This window comes from Meriones unguiculatus, chromosome 9 (genome assembly GCF_030254825.1).
Source record: "Meriones unguiculatus strain TT.TT164.6M chromosome 9, Bangor_MerUng_6.1, whole genome shotgun sequence".
Classification (NCBI taxonomy): Eukaryota; Metazoa; Chordata; class Mammalia; order Rodentia; family Muridae; genus Meriones; species Meriones unguiculatus.
Window position 1 is genome coordinate 92311645 of NC_083357.1, and position 20705 is coordinate 92332349.

The 20705-nt window shown below is 38.3% G+C and overlaps 1 pseudogene; it reads left to right on the forward strand.

Moving 5' to 3' along the window:
* Window positions 1-18548: 18548 nt before the first annotated feature.
* Window positions 18549-19439, forward strand: LOC110544186 (AFG3-like protein 1; annotated as a pseudogene).
* Window positions 19440-20705: the final 1266 nt, after the last annotated feature.

Genomic DNA, 20705 nt, shown 5'->3' on the forward strand with positions numbered 1-20705 from the left:
GACTTGCTTTGATTGTTCTTACTTCAAAATAATAAAAGTTGATTTATTAGTCAGTTTTCGCCATGATAGTGCTTCATACTTAAGCATCCCAGAGCTGAGTAGCTGATAGTATTAAGCACTGGAATCTAACATCTTTAAAATTTCATTATCACTTCCCCATTGTTTTACTTTCATGTATCTCTTTATATTTTTGATTTACATTTTTAATTGTTTATACTGCATGGTTTGAGCATTACATTTTGAAATTAAAGTACTCAGATTTTCTCCTCAAATATGCCTTGTATTATGCTATGCTTTTCTACTCAGATTTTACTTTTTTTTTTTTTTTTAATTTCAGTTTAGGGGAACAGGGACTGTCTCTGACATGAACTCAGTGGCTGGCTCTTTGACCTTCTCCCCCTGAAGGAGGAGCAGCCTTGCCAGGCCACAGAGGAAGACAAGGCAGCCAGACCTGATGAGACCTGATAGACTAGGGTCAGATGAAGGACCTCCCCTATCGGGGACTTGGGGAGGGGCATGGGAGGATACGAGGGAGGAAGGATGGGATTGGGAGGGAATGAGGGTGGGGACTAAAGCTGGGATACAAAGTGAATAAACTATAATTAATATAAAAAAATGAAAATTTAATAAAAGAGTTTATTTACTTTACATCCCAAGGGTGCCCACTGTCTCCACCCCTCCCAGTCACCCATGCTTTCCCTTCTTTTCTGTTTCCTTTCTTCCTTTCTCCCAAGAACAAGAGATCCCTCCTCTTCCTCCATATCAACCCTCCACAGAACATCAAGTTACATCCATAATGAACATATCCTATTCCCTGATGCCAGGCAAGGCAGCCCTGCCAGGGGAAGTGTTCCAAAAGCAGGCAACAGATTCCCTGTTACAAACAGTCTCCGGCCTTACCCACACACACTTTCGCCAGGTGTTCTTTATGAAGGCCAAGCTGCCCATCTGCCACGTTTGCATATGGGTCCTAGTTCCAGACCATGCATGCTCCATAGTTGATGTCTGTCTCTGTAAGCCCCCATGGGTCTGGGTTAGTTGTCTCTGTTGGTCTATTTGTGAGGGTCCTGTCCCCTCCAGGTCCTTCCAAATTTCCCTGACACTTCCAAAGGCTCCCACAGCTCTGCCCCATGCTTGGCTGTCTGTTCCAGCATCTGTATGAAGCTTCCCAGATGACAGTCAAGTTAGGCTCCTGTCTGCAAGCACAGCAGAGCATCATTAATAGTGTCAGGGGCTGGCTCTCTACCATGGAGTGGGTATCAGGTTGGGGTAATTATTGGTTGGACACTCCCTCCATCTTTGTTCCCTCTTTATCCCTGCACTTCTTGTAGGCAGGGTAATTTTTTGGATTAAAGGTTGTGTGGGTGGGTTGTTGTTTCCCTCTTTCCACAAGTCCTACCTGGCAAGGAGGTGGCCACTTCAGTCTTCATGCTTTTGACCCTATTAGGAGTTTCAGCTAGAGTCAGACAGATCTCCTTCCAGGAACCTACCCTATTGCAGGACTCCAACCTGACATGGAGCTACCTCCCCTCAGTTTCCCTTCACAGCCCTCTCACCTCCCACCCTGTTCTCCTCACATCTAATCCCCATTCTTGTTTCCTTCAGCATTCCCTCTCATCATCTACTTCTGCTATATAACCTGTTTCCACTTCTGAGTGGCATTCAGTCATTTGGGCTCTCTGTGTTACTTAGCTTCTTTGGGTCTATGGATTGTAGAATGGTTATCCTGTACTATATAGGTCTAATATCCACTTATAAATGAGTATATACCGTGTGTGTCTTTTTTGTTCCTGGGATACTCAGGATGATCTTTTCTAGTTCCATCCATTTACCTACAAATTTCATGATTTCTTTGTTTTTAATAACTGAGTAGTATTCCATTGTGTAAATGTACGACAATTTCTGTGTCCATTCTTCAGTTAAGGGACATCTAAGTTGTTTCCAGATTCGGGCTATTAAGAATGAAGCCATTATGAACATAGTTGAGCAAATGTCATTGCTGTATAGTGGAGCAAATTTGGGGTATATGCCCAGGAGTGGTATAGATGAGTCTTGAGGCAGAATTAGTCCCAATTTTTTGAGAAAGCTCCAGTTTGATTTCCAGAGAGGTTGAACAAGGTTGCAATTTCACCAGCAATGAAGGAGTGTTCCCATTTTTCAACATCCCCTTCAGCATGTGTTCTCACTTGAGTTTTTGAATTTAGTCATTCTGACTGGTGTAAGATGGAATCTTAGAGTTATTTTGATTTGCATTTCCCTGATGACTAAGTACATTGAGCATTTCTAAAAGTGCTTCTCAGTCATTTGAGATTCCTCTGTTATGAATTCTCTGTTTAGCTCTGTACCCAATTTGTAATTGGATTATTTCATTTGTTGATATTTAATTTCTTAATTTTTTATTTTATTTTTTATGTTAGAAATAGGAATCAATCCATTCTTTTTTTTTAATTTTTATTAATTACACTTTATTCACTTTGTATCCCCCTATAAACCCCCCTCCTCCCCTCTGAATCCCATCTTTCCTCCCCCTTCTTCATGCATGCCCCTCCCCAAGTCCACTGATAGGGGAGGTCCCCCTCTCCTTCCTTCTGATTGTAGTCTACCAGATCTCATCAGGAATGGCTGCATTGTCATCTTCTGTGGCCTGGTAAGGTTGCTTCCCCCTCAGGGAGAGGTGATCAAAGAGCAGGCCAATCAGTTTGTCAGAGGCAGTCCCTCTTCCCATTACTATGTAACCTATCTGGACACTGAACTGCCTGCCATGGGCTACATCTGTGCAGGGGTTTTAGGTTATCTCCAGGCATGGTACTTGGTTGGAGTATGAGTCTCTGGAAAGACCAAATGTTCAAATTTTCTAGTTTTGTTGCTCTCCTTGTGGAGTTCCTGTCCTCTCCAGATTTTAGATATTAGCCCTCTGTTTGATATAGGGTTGTTGAAAAAGAAAAAAAAAAAAAAAAATATATATATATATATATATATATATATCTTTGAGAGGTGGGAAATCACAAACCATAGCAATTTGCTGGCATTAGATTGAAAATACAAGGCTACTGTACTAATAGGCAGAGGAAGAAAACTTAAATAAGATTACCAACAGTGCAACTTACACCCTGCCCCCGCTCTAGCTTCACAGTCTTCTGTACACCACTCTCCCTTTTTATCGAAATTGAATTAATTTTTGTTTAGTAATTATTTTGTTCTGTGACATATCTAAAATATTTACAATAACCCAAATTTAAAAAAAATCAAAGAGTAAAATTAAAAGAATGGAAAATGAATGGTGTTAAACTCTTTGTGTAGAAATTAAGGAATGTAAGTGAATAAACTAATTAATATAAAAATAAAAATTTGATTTATGGGATTGGAAGGGAAGGAGAGATGGGTTTATGGGGGGATACAAAGTGAATAAAGTGTAGTTAAAAAAATAAATAAATATAATTACAACTCACACAAAAAAGATTCTCAACCCCTGCTCTAGCTTCACAGTCTTCTGTACATCACTCTCCCTTTTTATCAAAATTTACCTTTTTCCTCTCTCATTGTACATTATTATTCTGTTTCCACCTCTTACTACTTTTCCCAGTTTCTCCAGACCTCCTCCTCCATCCAGATGCATACCCTTTCTGTGTTTCATTAGAAAATAAATATGCAATTTAGTCATCCTTCCTATGATCCTCCTTGTTGTTTTGCTTCTTTACGAAAATCTATAGATTTTCATAGGTTTATCCTATATTATATCTCTAAAATCCGCTTATAAGTGATTATATACGATAAGTTTGTATATACGATGTATGTCTTTTTATTTCTGGGTTACCTCACTCAAGATGATTTTTTCTAGTTCCATCCATTTGCCTGCAAATTTTACAATTTCCTTTATTTTTAATAGCTGTATAGTATTGCATTCTATAAATGTACCACAATCTCTGTGTCCATTCTTCAGTTGAGGGACATATAGGTTGTTTACAGATTCTGGTTATTACAAATAAAGCTGCTATGAACATAGTTGAGCAAATGTCCTCGTTGCATGTTGGAACATCTTTCCGGTATATGCCCAGGAGTGGTATAGCTGGGTCTTGAACTAGTGCTATTCCCAATTTTCTGAGAAGGTAAGTAACAAGGAGGAACCTAGGCAGGATGCTTAAATCTCATACAGAAGGATAAGCAAAATAGACACAGGAAACAGTGGAAGAAAGAGAACAAATCGGGAGCCTATCACAAATGTTCTTTCAAAGACTTTACATAACAGGAGATCAAAGCAGATACAGAAACTCACAGCCAAACTTTGGGCACAGCACAGCTAGTTTTATGGAAGAAGGGAAAAGGATGTCTTGAGGGAGACATGGACTCCACGAGGAGACCAACAAACCAAAAATTCTGGGCCCGGGTGGGGGGGTACTTTCAGAGACTGATGCATCCACCAAGGACCTTGCATGGATAGGACCTAATCTCCTGCTCAGTTGTAGCACATAGGCAGCTCTGTCTGCAAGTGAGTCCTCTAATAACAAGAGTAGGGGCAGTCTTTGACATGAATTTAATGGCTTAGTCATTGACCACTTCCTCATGGCTTCGTGGTCTTAGCAGGCCACAGAGGGAGAGGATCCAGGAAGCCCTGGTGAGACTTGATAGGCTAGGGTCAGATAGTAGGGAAGGAGAAAGCTCCCTTTTCAGCAGACTAGGGGAAGAGGATCGGTGAAGAGTGAGGGAGGGTGGGAGCAGGAGGAGATGAGGGAAGGGGCTAAATCAGGATACAAAGTGCATAAACTGTAAAATACAATAAAATAAAAATGATTAAAAAAGAAAATAAGCATGAATTTTTGGGTGTTAGAACAGTACTTCTAAGTGAAAAATATCACCAGGAAGCAAAGTGACAAAGGAGAAGTGCAGTATTCAGTGTGAAAAGCCATGTCACAAAGGTAGGTCTGGAAGAGACAGTGCGGAAATGAAACATCGTTTTCTCCTTGCTTTGGAAGTATTCAAATATGATAATTGTGCTTAGATTTCACTGATTAACAAACATTTTATAAAGTGTTTAATATTTATGACCACATGCCTGCAAAATTATCAACACTGATTATGATTACACTTATAAGAAATATTAATTATTAACATGTTATTAAATAGTATAATAATCGCCCGAGGTTGAGGATTCAAGCATCCACACATCAAGAACTTGTTGAAACAGTTGAGATGAGATTCTCTCAAGTTACTCTAGGTTTTCTAAGAAGTTATAAAGGGAAATACATCATACCTTGAAATATCTATAACTATAACGACGGACATTTTAGAGAAAACTTGGAAAGATTTGAAATGTTATAGGTGGCCTAATAGACTCTGATCAAATTCATTGCCATGAAGTAATCAGAGTCTAGCAACTTTTCTTAAACACAACAACATTTCCTCAAGACATCTGGAGAAAACTTCAGCCAAATTAACAAATTAACAGTATAAAATGTTGGTCCAAGCTGATGCTTGAAAGCAAATCTTATGAGTGAAATGCAAACTCTTCCAAATGGGAAATCTTGCAAGACTGTCTTAGGTGAAATTTCATTGAAAATGATTTCACTTTAAAGGCTATAACATTTTTGGAGAACCGTATTGATGCCTTCCACACAAGCAAGAGAACGTGAGTTCAGATGTCCACCCAGCACCACCAGATGAAAGCATCAGGGATACTGAGAATATCTGTAGCTTGAACCCTTTAAGGCAGAAATCTTTAAGGTAGATCCTTGGAAAATCACACTGGTTAACCACTACTGTTATATCTGGAAGTTTTAGGGTCAGTGACAAAGCCTATATCACTAAAATGATGATTAACATAGAACACCAATTGCTACACACATGCCTTACCCCTATGCACAAACGTAAACACACAAACACATTTACAAAGTGACTTTAAAACTGCTGGAAAACAAGTTAACATTAGTAAAAATAACACTATAAATATAGTGTTAGACCAGTCAAAATAATATTTTATAATTACTACTTAGAATTTCTAATGTTAATATACATGTATAAAGAAGCGCTGTAATGTGGTGTAAGTGCACTGAAAAACTGAAAGAATTGAGGAAAATGTACAGGAACTTAGAAACTCATGGATAAGTTAAAATATAGAATAAGATCCGATAAATAACATCTTTTGTTTACTGCAGTGGCTTTTCATAATGTTGTATGGAATTCTTTTTAAATGTCTTTCAATTGCCATCTTTTTAAGAATATAAATATAAATTATGTTTTTTTAACTCTCTAATGCAGTGTTGATAAAATTACTATATTTCTTATAAACATACCTTAAGTTTTGAAAACTTGCCTAAAATATCAGCAATAAGGAAAAGTTTTCCATTATTTCCTAAGCGCATTATTTTCTTTCAAACTAAAATTAGCTAAATTCACCTCAAGTAGACCATACAAATATATATATGTTAAATATATGTATACACATTATGTATATGTGTATATATATATTATATATTTAGTCCAAATTATTAGTCCAAATAACAATGTAATCAATAACTATGCCTAGAATCATTTACATATATTAATTATGTATATTATACATACATATATCTATTTATCTATATATATATGAAGTACATGTTGTGAAAGGCTTCAAGATACACGTAATTTCAATTCCCTATTGACAATTTATTTAAAACTGAAGATGTGAATGAAGAAACATGAATAAAATATTTATTATCATTTTAAAAACCAATTATAAAGTTAACCACTTACTATTATATGGCTTACAGAACTAAAAGTATCTTAAAATTCTCCTTTAAGCTCTACAGTAAGCACAAAACATTATCTTAATGCAAAGAGTAATTAAGGGTACAAACTGTGATCTTAGTTCCCTTATCTCCGTCATTCAGACAGGAATACAGACGTTTTTTTAAACTCCAATATTTTACAAATCTAAATATCATAAATGGGCTGTAATTTACAAATATATGAATTCAAAGCTGTGTAACAACACAGTTCCTAATGATCTGTAGGGTATGCAGAGTAGGATGGAACACATTATCAGCTATATTTCAGCATTGACTTTTTCACATCATATCTCCTTGACTCTGGTAAACAAAGGCAAAATATTTGAGTTAATATTTCTTTTTTAATCACTAGCTGCCAGTATTTATTTTATCAAATAGCCTAAGGGTATACTTTTTTGTTAAATTGAAATTATACCTTTTTATTGTGGAAAATCAATTGAAGTCACATTATGATTAATCTATAAAGAGATGTTAACCTTATAGTTTCTACACAAAATTTTTCACAGAAATAAGAAGATGTAGGATGAATTGAGGAAGAAAATGCTAGCAAACTCGCAAAAACTTGAGACAAGGAAAAAAAGACTTAGTAGTTTTTTTGTTTTATTTTCTTCATGGATTTTGATTCTAGTGGTTTCTATGGTAATCTTTGTTCTACACATGGTATTTAATTTAATCTTTTTATCTAAAAACTTTCCCTGTAAAATGAAGAAACAAATGTAAGTCCTACTGATGTAGAGAAGTCCTGACATTCAATCATTCATTAATATTACCCATGTTTTAACACATCATCATTGAAAAATATTTAATTTATAATTGTTCAGTTAAATAGAATTTTTCAAAAGGACATATGAAGACAAATTTAATCTGTGTAGTTTCAGAATGTTCGCTGTATACATCTGAAACTCATGGTAGCAGAAGCCTGAAACAGGAAGGCGTGGAGTTTGAAGCCAACCAGGATCTTGCTTTCACCCTCCATCTTGTTCTTAGACAGAGTCTCTCTTGTTTTTGTTGGTTTTCTTCATGAGCTTTATGGCACCCAACCTTGTACATGGGTTCTAGGGATTCTGTTCAGGTCTTCAGACTGACACACAGTAATGTGATTTACCTATAGAACCATTCCCATGACTCTAGTTTCATTTTTGACATAGGATCTTGCTATACAATTCTGGACAGCCTGGTACTCACTCTGTAGTCAATGGTAATGCTAAAGTTATGGCAACCCTGATATCTCAGCCTCTGTCATGCTGGGATATTCGCATGTGTCACTCACCTTGAAAAAAAATGAAGCAAAAGGATTTCAATAATGCCTATAGGACATTATGCTAGTGAACATATTTATAATAAAGATACCACTTCAATATATTTTTAAGAATAAGAAAGCTGGTACTGTCTTCCTACGATGCTAAACATGATTTTGAAAATTAAGGACTACATGATTTTAGAGGAGAAAAATTTTAAACAATGTTTCAAAATATGTAAAAACAAATGAAAGTTATGTTTTTTTATTTTTTAATTTTTATCATTTATTTCAATTTATTGACTTTGTATATTGGCTGTGGCCTCTTCCCTCATCTCCTCCCAATCCCACCCTCCCTTCCTCTACTCTCCCTATACCCCTTCCCTAGTCCACCCATAAGGGAAGTCCTCCTCTCCTTCTTTTTGATCCTAGCCTATCAGGTCTCATCAGGGCTGGCTGCATTGTCTTCCTCTGTGGCCTGGCAAGGGCTTTGTGTGTGTGTGTGTGTGTGCATTTATATTTACTTTAATATTATTTAGTTTATTCTCAAGAATGACCTCAGGCATAAGTAAAATATTTCCAGTAAGTAAGCAGTTCTATATTTTTACTTTAAGTTAAGGTGTTTCTACAAAGTTATGATGTACAAGCTTAAAGTAATTATTCTTTTTTTTTTAAGACCCGGGGTAAGATGATCAATCCTCATTTAGAAAGACAAATAGGATGGGCATTGGACATAGGAGAAAACAAGTAACAGGACAGAAGCCTTCTGCAGAGGGCCTCTGAAAGATTCTACCTAGCAGTGTATCAAAGCAGATACTAAGACTCATAACCAAACCTTCAACAGAGTGCAAGGAATTATATGAAAGAAGGGGGGGTTACTATGACGTGGAGAGGATAGGAGCTCCACAAGGACCAATTTTTTATTTATTTTTTAACCGCAGTGTATACTTTATTCAACAATGCAATGATAAAATCTCTGGTGTTCTTCCAGGTTTTATATTGTTGATTCTCAGTTTCAAAAACAAAGTGTGTAAAGATATGTAATTCTTCTTTGCAGATAGTTTCTCTTTACCTTTCAATGTAGACAAAATTGAGCAGGTCTTTAAGATAAAAGTGAGATGACTGGCTCCTTTACCTGTCCTCCTCCCCGAGGTAGGAAGAGCCTTGCTAGGTCACAGAGGAGGACATAGCAGACAGTCCTGAAGATACCTGATAAGCTAGGGTCAGAGGGAAGGAGAAGAGGAACTTCCCTATCAGTGGACTTGGAAAGGGGCAGGGAGGAGATGAGGGATGGAGGGTGGAGTTGGGAGGGAATGAAGGAGGGGGCTACGGCTGGGATACAAAGTAAATAACCTATGATTAATATAAAAAATAAAAATTAATATAAAAAAGATGCACTCCTAGTTAGGTTGAGTTGCACTTTAAGACATGAACTAGGTACATAACGCACTCTAAATGGCTGTATGATCACCTCTCAAATTATATCTTAAATTTGGAGTTAGAATTCTGTATTTTTCAAAAGATAACTGAAATTAGTATTGTGTGGCATGTTAATGTCATATATATGTTTATTTCTTTAGTGTATTGATATCTAAGTCAGAGACATACCACAGGCTTTACACACAGTACCGTTATACCGTTATACCAATGGTGTCCCTCAGCATGTATTCCCTAACAGACTCCCCATCTCACCAGACAGTAGTTTGGATTCTAACGCAGTAACCCACATTTAATCTTAAAAATAAATTATACTTGATTATTTTTTACTTCTGGTTTTTTGTTGATTTCTTTTTCACAGAAATAGCGTTTTTTTATTTTTTTATTTTTTTTTTTATTTTTTTTCAATGCAGTTTATTCAGGAACCTTGAACAATCATCTGACCCTGGGTAAAGCCAGCCCACTTTAAATAGCCTCTGGGTAGCCAACCTCAGCATGCTACGTGGGCAATGCAGATAGGTCCACATACATGGAAGCAAGCCAGATCCTCAGCCTTAGCCAAATGTAGAGTTGTTTGTGACAGAGAGCACTCACCATCGGGAAGGTGGAAGGCGGAAACCAGCTCCATCTTTCAGGCGCGGCATTACGCAGCTCTCTACAGTTCCCCCTTTTTGTTTTGGACGCATCAGAAATAGCGTTTTTAATTTTTCACAAATTTTTATTTACGTCAAAAATAAGCACATGACATTGCAAGAAAAGAGACACTCACATTCAATAACATTTACTAATAGAAAATATACAAATCACATTTATAATAACTTTAAAATATTTTCACTCTGCAAAGCTGTTTATCTTAAGATAAGTCAATGAATGCTGTATTAATCCGCAGTGAAGGAAACCTCCGGTCAACTGCAGAAAGCTCTGTAAGGATTTAGTAATACACTTGTTTCTGTAGTAGGTAGAGGTTTCTTATATAAGGAAAAAAGTTATGTGGATTACAGAACAACACAGCTTTTAATGTACGTTTTGAGACAGGTTCTCTAGCAAATACTGGCAGGACTCTTGTTCTCTAAGCGAGTAGGCACCTGCTCCTTTCCAGTTTGAAGAGCTATAGGAAGTTTGATCCTGGCTTTTGTCTTCTTTCCTTCTAAGTGTGAATGTGGGTGCACGCGCACCATCTCAGGGGCGTACAGATCAGACGACCACCTCTGGCAGATAGATCATGACGGGGAAAACACAAGGCAGGTAGGGGAGGCCCGGCTGCAGGAGAGGAGCGGCAGGCCACATTGCATATGGAATGCGCATCGCAGTAGGAAGCAGGGAGAATCGGGGCTGCTTTACAAAGCCTCAATCCCCACTCCCTGTGGCACACTTCCTCTTGTAAGGGCCTGTAGCTTAAAGGTGCCACAAGCTTCCACCAAATGGCTCTGCCTGGGAACAAGTCTCAAGACAGGTATGCGTAAGAGAATTGTTGAACATTTAAATCCAACCAAGTTTATGTAGTTATTGTTTGCTGTAGCACACTCCAGAGTAGCTGGTCAAGGCGCGTCCAAGGAATCCCTGTCTCTGCCTCTCTCCCGTCACACCAGAGGTGCTCAGCGATTATAAATACCACTCTACAGGAGGATTTGAACTCAGGGCCGCAGATGTGCACGGCAAGTACTTACTTGACCTACTGATCGTTCTTCTAGTCCTCACAGAAGTAAGTTTCTCATGACCTCAAGGTAACCTTTAAGATTAGAAAGATTGTAACCTGTTACTGCTGAAAGGGAAAGCCAAAACAGACGCATTTGCTAGCTTAGGTTAAGTAAGAAACTCATGGTTCCCACTCCATGACTCATATATACAGGGCGACAAGTGATCATGTGATCGATAACATCACTGCATCGTTATTGGTGATCATCAGAACTTTTCTATAAGTTGGAAGTCCAATCCGAGGGACCTAGAGACGTCAGAGCCGCTGCTGGCATTCAAAATGAAACACGTGCCAATTACTTGGTTTTATGAATTGATGAGGAGAAAAATTAATAATAGTATGTGACAAACTTCTCTTCATATCATGTCACAAATTCATCAAGTGAAACCCTGCAGGTGGTGTAACACTTGCATGGATTTTATACCTGGCAAGATAGGCAAAGATAAATGGTTTTACTTTACCATATAAATCTCTGCAGGTAATGCCTTTACACATAAACACATGTGCCTTTCTGTCTTTATAGGAGAGAGAATTTATTATATCGTTTGGTTTAGGATATAATTGATTAAAGGTTAATTCCTAATAATGACAAGGCTGTTATTTCTATATATCATAGTTTCCCATTCATACATGTGTTTGAAAGTATCAGTATGTGAAGGATTTAAATTTTGTTAAATTAATTTAAGTGAGTCAATGTTGGCCTTAAAATAAAAACATTCATTAATAATATTCTGTGTTTAATTATCTTGTTTTAACTTATAGTCATGATATAAATTAGTATTACAGTTAGCATTTGTCAACTCTCTTTCCTTATACACAGTAATGTCCATAATATATAATGTGTATATGCTGTATGCACGTGTACAGACACATATCCTGCTGTGTGCGCATAAATACAAAGTTAAGTTTTATGTCCCCAGAAGCATTTTACAATGTTGTCATCTAATTATGGAAAGAAGCAACTTCTCAAATTGTACTATTTTTATTTAATTGAACATAGTACTAGAATAAAAATTCCTTTAAATTCTTGCTTCAGATATTTTTTACAACATCGCCCTCTTCTGGGCACAGCAATTATTTCATTTCTTTTTATCTGTGGCATTCGTTTACAAAGTTACAGTAAAACTCATTTATAATAATCTGGCATCAAATACATAAGCAGACAGACAATACAGAACAACAAATACCAGGAAGGCCTTTTTGGTATTTCTGATGCACATGGTTTTCTATTAAAGTCCATTTATCTCATTTCTTTTAAATTTCTGCTTCACTGATAGTCTGAGAATTCATATGCCAAGCTTGGTAATAAGTTAATAAATGAAGTGAATGCTTGAGCTGTTCCAGATGGACTTAAACTGCCAATGCTGCCATTCACCAAATAAAAAAAAGAGGGCTGTATTGTACAGCTGGAGTTCACATTCCAAATGCAGACTTTGCTTGTGTACTTGAAATCAGCACTGAAAGGCAAGCTTCACTCAATGTTTATTTCCAGAACTGAACATTTTATCTCATGTTTGCATAACTCTTTGAAAACTATTACAACATTGAGAGAATAGCATAAACAATGGGGAAAACACACACACAATAAGAACTCTAACAGTCTATTTAAAACATTATTAATGTGTATGTGTACTTGTGTGAATGTATACAATGTATACTCTGCATAGGCCAGAAAAAGGCAAACATTTGATCCCCTGGAACTAGAGTTATAAATGGCCATATGCTCCCATGCTCTCGGAGGACATAGAAACAGAACCTTGGTTCTTTTGGGGAACCAGGAAATGAACTAAATGATATTTGAAGCTCCTTACAAACAAAAGTATGTACATGCATGTTCATCGTATTTCCTATTGTGTTTCAATATCTAGATATTTTTATATAATTTTAAAGAAACAGATGGATGTTAGGTCAGATTTATTTAAGAGCCTTTGTTGATAGTTTTCACACTTTCAAAAAGTATTGAGAGTGAAGGAACCATCAGAAGGCCAAAAGAGCTGAGAGTGGTATAATAACCAGACTATGTAAAGAAACATTTAAAACAACTATGGCAACAAAACAAAACAAAACAAAACAGACAAACTGTTGAGAACGAGCAAAAGAAACTTATTCTAAGTACTACCTTTTCATTTTTAGAGCTCACATAATCATAGAAAGAACTAATTTTAAGGTCTCAGGCCCTAGGGGAGCTAGGAACTCCCTAATACCTGATCAGCTTCTGCTGTAAGGAAATAGTTGTCTGAGTCCAGCCATCTCAAGGGCAACTTCTCCATCTTGCTGGCCGGATCAAACTAAGGTCATGTTCCCAGACCCAGGAACCAACTACTGATTGATGGAAACTCCCTTGCTCAACCTCTTATATCAAACTATTATTGGACAATACTACAGCCCACTATGTTCCTCCTCGCTTTGTGGTTTCGTCCTTTAAATATACTGTACAACATCCCTTCAAGCTTGCATTTCATCTCCTGTGTCTGTTCTGTGGCTCTGATCAAACAGTAGCAGCTTGATTACAATAATGTTTTGTCATCTGCATTGATATGGTGTTTGAATTATGTTAGATTTAAGCCAGCCCCTTAACAACAACAACAACACACACACACACACACACACACACATGCACACACACACAAAAAAAACAAAAACGAAAACAAAAACAAAACCACCCAACAACAACAAAAACTAGTCTATTCAAAGAATGGCAAGGAGGCCTGAACAGTGAGCTCAAACTAAGAGAAGACTGGCTAAGAAATATCTCAAAAATAATTATGGTCACTAGCATTTAGGAAAATGAATCTCAAATAACTTAGATATTTTGTCTTCCCTTAGTCAAAATGGCAAAGCCCAAATTAAAAATAAAACAACAACAACAAAAACAAAGTTACAATTAATGCTGGGGAACGATAAGGAAGAGGAAACCATCATAACTGTTGGTGGGACTGTAAACTACTTGGTGCAGACAATGTAAAAATTGGTGTGAAGAATTCTCAAATATTAAAAAAATAAACCTACTCTATGACCCAACTATAAACTCCTTGTCATATGTACAAAGGCCTTGACATCCCACTCCACATAGAACTTGCTCAGCCATGTTCATTGCTAATCTGTTTACAAAAGTTAGAAATGGAAACAAGCAAAATATCTTTCAACTGAAGGACATGTACAGTATGAAATCATGAACTCATCAGGTAAATGGATATAACTAGAAAAATTATATCTGGTGAGTAAACTCAGACCAAGAAAGACAATCACTTCTTGTTTTTTCTCACTAGATGATCCTCACTACCAATCTTCCCATTACTATATATCTTAGAGCAATTGCAAAACAATTGCACCAATAAATAATGATGATGATGATGATGATGATGGTGATGATGAAAAACATCAAACAAACAACAGAAAAGAAAATTTAAAGGGGAACATTGCTTAGGTAGGACATGGTTGGGAGCAATAGACAGGGGGTCCAAAAAAGTATAAATAGTCTGATTAGGAAAATGGGGAAAAGGGAGAGCTCTAATTAATAAAAAATAGAGAAGAAGGAAGAGTATAAATTAATAGTATTGATGTCTGAAAAATAATAAGTGGTCATCTTAATAACCATCTACCTAAAATTTATAAAAATGCAAACACAAAAGTCTATGTACAAATATACGTATATACTTTAAATGAAATATTATCATCTGGACTGAGAATTCTCCCTTCAAGAGGCAGAGACCATCTAACAAAAACCTCATCACAGACATGAGAAACCTATTTTGAGTTATTGGTCAAGGTTTTCTAAGAGACTCTCCAAATATTACAGGCTATTGCTATTGCCCTTGTTTACTCCTTAAAATGTGGAAGAAAAGTACCTGATATCGGAGAGATGATGCAGGGATCAGATTGGGGATGTAAATGCCTCTTCCCTGAGAGTACTGCTGTAAAAGAAGGAAACATGCAAATTTCCAAAGGAGTGAAGCAACCAACAGTTTTACCCAGCTGTGAAGTCTATGAACCACAACAATGACCAACATGGCGCAATAACTTGCAGATGTAGCAGAGGCATGCATATCTTGGCAATGTCCTACAGACTACTCATAGGAAGAAGCCTATAGGCTCATCTTTTTACCAAATCTGTTGTTTCTGAGTTTACTTAGGGGCAGGTGTGCCAAGAGAACTCTGTGGCTATCCAAACTTTTTTGTGCTTTTCTTAGTTCTCTGTGGCAAGGGACATTCCTGAGTAGGTCCAGACAAGGTTACTTCTTTGAGAGCAGAAATAATTTTCTAGGGGAAGATATAAATGTAAGAAGTTCCCCACAAAGGCAACATGTAGAGATCAGAAATGTAAAGTGAAAGACAGCACAATGGCAAAAACAGCACTTGGTTCAGGTCTGCTGGAATGTGTTAACCAGCTGTGCTGGCTTCATGTCTCTCACTGTTTTTTTGCTAGTCATGGCTGCACTATTCTTTCATTTTGCGTCTTTCTCCTTTAATCGGCATCAGACTCCTCCTTGATTCTTCATAACCATTATATTCACTCAGCTAACACCCATAGTCATAAAGCTAAATAATGTTGTCTAACTATTCCTTAATCTTGGATTCTAAGAACAAAGGAATACAGTTGAAATGTCCACATTTACTAAGAGAGCTGCAAGACACAGAAGGAATGATGGTCTTATAGGAACCAGGTTGAGTCTCTCATGTAAAAACAGCATCACTAGCATTCCAGCATTGGGCAAAAAAGCAAGTATCATTACCACAATTACTTGGCTCTATCTGGCTAATAATGAATAAAAATGGGGGATATAGACAAACAGGTGTGGGCTTATAGGAAATATTATGAGAAGCCTTAGCCCCTCGTTGGAACATCCTGCGTCAGTTCTAGAACTAGCAGTGGTGGTGTCCGAGGTCTGAGTAGGTTCAGGAGACCATTGCCCCCAGGGGCGAGACGTGCTCCATGCCAATTGACTAACTCCATGTTTTCCTCCAATTTTGAAAGTCATTTAAGGTTCTCATGCCTCACTGGGTGCCTGTGCCCATTGATGCCCCTCACGCTATGACTCTCTTCAGACAGAAAAGGGATCTTGGAACTACAGCCACCATTGTTACTACCATCTCATTGACGGCTGTTGGAGCTACCACCAGGGCATTAGCCATGAGTCATACTGGGCAGACTGCTCAGACCCTGAGTAATCATTTAGCCAATGTAGCTCATGCCTTAGTTGTACATAAAGGAATTAATGCTCAACTAAAAGGAAGCTTGATGGTGTTCAATCAGAGGATTGACCTCTTGCAGGAGCAAATTGATACCCTATGGCAAATCGCTCAACCTGGCTGTCAATGAAAGTATGCTGGACTTTGTGTCACTAGCATACAACATGAGAATTTTTCCTGTGCTGCAAATCTGTCTAAACAATTGTCAAGCTATATTTTAGGTAATTGGACTGGAGAATTCGATACTACGATGGAGCAGCTGAGAGTGGCCATTGTCACAGTAAATTCTACCGGAGTGGACGCAGGACTAGCCACAGGATTATCAACATGGATTGCTGCAGCCATGAATCATCTGAAGGAATGGGCGGGCATGGGAGTATTAGCAGGCCTTCTGGTGTTGGTCTCCTTGGTTTGCCTGTGGTATATATGCAAGATTAGAGTCTCACAATAGTGTGATGCAGCCAGGATCATTCAGGCCTTTACAGCCATTGAAGCAGGACATTCTCCCCAAGCATGGTTGGATACCATAAAAAGCTAAAATGATACGCTCAGGATGCGAGGCTAAGCAGGGTCAGCCGCTTTGGACCCAGAGAAGAGCATGTCTGATTGCATGCGGGTTGATGCCCCAGGTCCCGCCTCTGAGAAAAAGGTATTGGACGGGTCTGATGCTCTTTGGGTGGATGACACCTAAATGAACATCTGTACAAAGTCCCAATTTATTTCTAATATCAGAGATCAGACCTCTACTCTTGCCTGATGCGTCTAAAACAAAAAGGGGGAACTGTAGAGAGCTGCGGAATGCTATGCCTTAAAGATGGAGCTGGTTTCCGCCTTCCACCTTCCCGATGGTGAGTGCTCTGTCACGAACAACTCCACATTTGGCTAAGGCCGAGGATCTGGCTTGCTTCCATGTATGTGGACCTATCTGCATTGCCCCCGTGGCACGCCTGGGTTGGCTACCCAGAGGCCATTTAAGCTGTGGGCTGGCTTTCCCCGGGGTCTGAGGATTGTTCAATGTTCCTGAATAAACTGCATTGAAAAAAAAATATTAAAAAAAAAAAAAACAGCATCACAACCTCACTCCTTGAGGACTTGCACACCCAGAACTTAAGAAAATGATCAGAAAGACCGTGAATAGTCTAGGACTGCTTAGCAGTACATGCTGCTTTCCCTCTTGCTCTGGTAATTTCTCTATCTCAATTTAAAATTGTGCCAATTTCCAGGACTATAAACTTGAGGTAACAGGGTTGTTTTATTTATTTATTTTAAAAAGTACACAATGTCAAATAATTCATTAGAAGAAAAGGAAGAAAGAAAGAAAAAGAAAGAGAAAGAAAGAAAGAAAGAAAGAAAGAAAGAAAGAAAGAAAGAAAAAAGAAAAGAAGTGTAGCATCCTAAGGTCAAGGTCAAGAGATATGCCACCAGTTGGTGAAGGTAGCCAGTGGTCAGGCGCTGGCCTGGCCTTTTTCTAATCTGTGGTGATTGGAAGTGTAGGTGGTAAGGGAAGCAGTTAGATGGCCTGGAGCAGCATGAGAGTTACTAGGCATTGCTTAGCAGTGTTATCAGGGGATCTGCTTGCAGCAGCTGCTGCCTCTTCAGAAAAAGTGTAAAGAATGTCTTCATTTTCCCCAAGGCTGTGTTCCAAACCTCCCAAAAGGTTTGAGAATTTTTTTAGGACTACAAAGAATAAGAAAAAATAAAAACCCAGTAAACTCATTATCATAAAAAAACAAAAGGAAGGAAGGAAGGAAGGAAGGAAGGAAGGAAGGAAGGAAGGAAGGAAGGAAGGAAAAAGAATACTGTAGAACTAAAGAATGTCCTTGTGGAGGGGAGAAGCAGGAAAGAGAGAAAGATAACAAGATGAATGCTTCATGGAAATGGATGTAGAAGACCACAAGGATTTCTGGTGTCTGGCTGTTTTTTGGGCAAGTGTTGCTGTGGTATTTTTATGTGCTTATTTTTGAGATCACCTGAAAGCACTTTGTACAGTATAACACTAACAAACATTTTGTGTGTGTGCCTTGTACCTGTTTCTTGGGCAATATCTGATCAGTTCATTTGCTTTAACATTGGTAGTATTGACATCTTTGAGTGGAACCTCAAATTTGCTCAGTGGGAGCTGGAGATTGATCCTATTGGCTAGCCTGAAGTAGTCTACACTGTTGAGAGTGATGGTACTTTTCTCTGGTGTCCATCTGGTCCTGGTTGTCATCTAGTCTATGCTATGAAGAAGGGTCCAGTGGGGACAAGATGTGGTGGGCAAAGAAGAGGCCTCTTCAGTGTTGGTGAGAAAACATCCAAGATCTTAAAGAACAACATTGATGTACAATTTGTACACGGAGATAGCCCTTCCGTCCAGGAGTCATACTTTGAACAAGCCATAAAGAGGGTCATGAGAAGGCCTTGAGAAGAAGAACCAGATCCTGCAGTTCAGTGGAAGAAAACTGTATCCACTGACTAGTCTGGGGGTGCAGTGGTAGGCTCTTTCTTAGAACATGCAGAACTCTGTTGACTGAATCCATCATACCTCAAGGCCAAAAGCTTGGCTATGCCCTGTAACTTCTGTGATCAGCACCTCTCCTCACATGGGACTGCGTGTGTATGATGGTGGAAGTAGGGTAGCTGAGAAGCCACTCTTTGGCCATATCACAGCAGAAACTCAGGAAGACCAGTGGAAGGTCACCCAGAGTACCTGTGCTCAGATTGTGCAGTTAAGTTTTGAATGAGAGAGAAGTTGTACCACATTATCTTTTGACTTTCCCAGACGAGGCAAAACCATGGTGTAGAGTCTTGCAGTGAGGCCACTGCCCAGTTCACTGATGAGGAGGTTGGTTGCCTTATGATGAGGAGATTGGCCTGCCTATGATTGGACCCTGGACCTGTTCACATCTTACCAGGGGCAGGTAGACACGATCTGCCAGAGATTCCTGGGGAAGCCAACAGAGTACAGCTCTTGGGCCCTCAATTCTTTACAGAGAAGTCCTCCTATGAGGAATCTGTAGAGGGTACTTGAAGCCTAGAGGAGAACATACCCCTTCCTGAGAGGATGAAAGGCTGGAATCAAGGTTGCGAGGAAGTAGGCATGGAGTGGTGCTTGCAGGAGAAACCTCCATAGCCTGTGGCCTGGGGGTGACACCCTGGGATCACTTTTGACTGGCAGCAGCTCAGCCTTTGCAGAGCAGCTGTCAGAGTCACTGAAAAACAAATCAAAACAGGGGACAACTCCAAAAATGTTGGTTTATTGAGAGCTGAGCCGAGTATATTGGTGTTGTCAAAGTTTGGACTTTTGTCCTCAAACTTCCATTTTATTGTCACCTCCATCCTACAGAGGAAATCCACTTTCATCCGTCTTCCTAATGCTCAGCAAAAATGTAGCTTTGCACACCTTTCTCCGCTCTCCCGGGAAAACATCAATTTCTTACCTTTATAAGCTACACCTGGGAAAAAGAAATAAAGTATGTGAACCATAAACATTTCTAATTTGTAACTTTCCATTCACAGAATGGAAAAAAAAAATATGTCAACTAAAAAAAACCCGAAATCAAAAAACAAAACATGCAACTGCATGTGCTCACCTGTCTAATATGGGGCCAAACAATACCTTATGATCTATGTTTGTAAACACATAATAAGATGGCCTCATAGGTGATAGCTTCTGTCTCCTTTATTTTATTGCTTTCAAAATGACCTGTTTTCTCGCCTTGACAACACTGGCTATCTCAAGTCACAATTGATGAGCCTGGGAACAACATCACAAAAAAGGAATCATCCAATTTGTGTCTTAATTTGTTCAAATATAAAGGCATTAAAACATAGGAAAGTACTGACAAAGAATCAACAAAAAAGTTCATTAACAGTATTTGGGGTTCAATACTTTAAAAGCAAATGAATTTTCAAATTTCAAGATATAGAATTAGGGGCTTAGATAGTTATGTTAAGGACTAGTTGAAAATAAGTTTCAGTTTTTTGTTTAATCTGTGCTATGCATTGTTAGTGGTTGCTTTAAAATCATGCTGCAGTTTTCTCTTAACCCACATACCACCCAGTAATTGAGAATAGACAGTTATATTTGTTTAACTTACTTTATGACACAAGAATTGAGTAGTATTAATTTATTTTAATCCTCTAAACTAATCTTGCTTCCTTTCAGTGTAAATTCCCAAGATACTTGCTTTTATGGCTTTTCATGCTCCAGGTACTTTCTCCTGGTATCTTCTCGACTTCTCTTCCTGGCTATGAGAATTCCCTACTTCCTTTCTCCATCTCCTCCTCCATTTTGGCTGCCTCCATTTTGGCTCCACTGTTCAGTCTTTGGCTGTCAAGCCTCTTTATTGACATGGGGTAGGGGCACAAAAATCAGCATTTGAATCTTTACACAATG